Genomic DNA, 2500 nt, shown 5'->3' with positions numbered 1-2500 from the left:
GACGGCTCCATTCATTCACACACTGCACCACTTAGCTACGGCTAACTGCACCCGCTAATGAGCTCTCTCTCACACACACACACACACACACACACACACACACACACACACACACACACACAGTGGAGGTAATGAATGAAAGTGTGAGCTGTGTGTTGAGCAGGTCTCAGTGAGGAGATGTGGAGCTCTGAGGGGATCTCAATGTAGAAATTCTGGAGTTCAGTGTGGGGGTTTAAGAACTGCAGAACTGTAGAACTTCAAAACTGCAGAACTGTAGAACTGTAGAACCGTGAAACTGTAAAACGGTACAACTTCAGAACTGTAAATTTGCAGAACTGTGGAACTGTAGAACTGTAGAAATTTGGTAATGCGTAACTGTGGAATTGTAGAACTGTGTACAAATCTAATTCCAAAAAAGTTGGGACACTGTGTAAATCCAAACAGAATGTATAATTTTCATATCTCATAAACCCACATTTTATTCACAATAAAACAATGAAAACATACTATTTAAACTGAGAATATTTACCATTTTAAGGATAAATTAAGATAATTTAGAATTTGATGGCTGAAAAACGTTACAGGGCCGTGTTTCCCACTGTGTAGCATCCCATCTTCGGTGGAGTTTTGGGAGAGGAATGTTGTCATATGTGTCTGAAACAGGATTGTACCTGCTCAATAGTTCTGGCTGTACTTTGTTGTTTTCAGATGGTGAAAAGTCTAGACTGCTGACAGACCAGTTCAGTACCTGGACTTTTCTACTATGAAGTCATGCTGTTGTAATAGATGCAGTATGCAGTTAGCAGTGTCCTGCTCAAATATACAAGATCTTTAATTAAAAATGTTTTCTGGATGGAAGCATTTGTTGCTCTAAAACCTGTATATAGCGTTCAGCATTGATGCAACCTTTCCAGATGTGCATGCTGCCCAATTTCACAGGCACTAATGCACCATTATACCATCAGAGATGCAGCTTTTTGAACTCAGTGCTGATAACAGATGGTCCCTCTCCTCTTTAGTCTGAAAGACATGGTTTCCAAAAAAAAAAATCGTATTTGTCTGACCACAGAACAGTATTCCACTTTGCCTTAGTCCATTTTAAATGCGCTTTCCCTTTTCCATTCTTGTCCTATTTCTCCAGATTCATCCAGATAAATGATATAATATTCTGTAAATTATGAGATAGTCAACTGTTTTGCAATTTGATGTTGATGAATATTATTCTGAAATTGTTTCACATCTTGCAGACACAATCTTTCACAGATTGGTGAAGCTCTGCCCATCTTTACTTTGGAGAGACTCTTTCTCTCTAAGATACACTATTTATACCTAATCATCTTACTGACCTGCTGTTAATTAACATCTCTAGGTATGTAACCCTAGATCCCTAAGGGAACGAGAGTTCTGACCCCGAATAGGCTGAAGAGACCAGAGGACACATTAGAGGATGCAATAGCATCAACAATCCACCTGCTCAAGGTCTGCTTGTTCGCAGTGAGGCCTCTCCTTGGAGGGCTGTAACATATGAGCAGCTGATCTAACTTCCTCCATGGACTCATCCTAGTGTGTGTAGTGTCTAGTGCTCGTACCAGGCACAGCCAGTTCAGCTTCTCCTGGTCTGGGGCCTGAAACAGAGTAGGATATTACAGGTCGTGGGACAACTGAGGGCACCTTGGGGATGTAACCCATTCTGGGGTACAAAAAAAGGCACTGGCTATACCCGGAGTAAACTCCAGAAAGGAGGGGGCCACAGAGGGCCTGCAATCTCTTAATCTCTTTGGAGAGCAAATAGCCAAAAGGAACATAGTCTTGACTGTGAGGTGCTCCAAGATGCCTTGGCCAATGGCTCAAGGGGGGCTTAGATAAAGCCTCCAGCACAGTGTCCAGGTCCCACCCATGCACTCTAGGTTGTGGAGAAAACATGTCACTAATGGGTCTCTGCCCAGTGATTGGCAAAATGCCAGATGCATGTATGGATGAAGCCAGCCCTTTGGCAAACTGTCCCTGGAAGAATTCCAGCTCTGAACCAACTGGGCAGTGAACTGGATCCAAACAGTGATGCTCAAACCACACATTGAATAGGAGCCATCTCATGGCATATAACCTCCTCATGGAGAGAGCTCTGGAATGGAGAATGGTCTCTACCACCTAGGTGTAGTGACCGAAACCTCGGAACTCAGCCTCCACAACTATCGGTGAAAGTGTACTATTGGGCCCCTGCTTTGATAGAGGAGATCTCTCCTCAAAAGAATCTCCCAGGGAGGGTGCTCGAGGAGGGCTACCCCCCCACCGGAAGAGAGGTGGCTGAATGCTCTCGGTGCATGGGTAAGAAAGGTGAGGCAGGAGAAAGGGACAAGCCTGTCTTGAAACCAACTGCGAGGTCCATTTACAAGCCCCAGGAATTCAGCAAGAGCAGGGCCAGAACTGCAAGGAACACGCTCTTTGAAGAGTGCCCACCAGGAGCGGAGCATTCGCATAGACATGTGAGCACAATGCGTGC

The sequence above is a fragment of the Silurus meridionalis genome, chromosome 25, assembly GCF_014805685.1.
Source record: "Silurus meridionalis isolate SWU-2019-XX chromosome 25, ASM1480568v1, whole genome shotgun sequence".
NCBI lineage: Eukaryota > Metazoa > Chordata > Actinopteri > Siluriformes > Siluridae > Silurus > Silurus meridionalis.
This window is presented reverse-complemented; position numbering follows the sequence as displayed.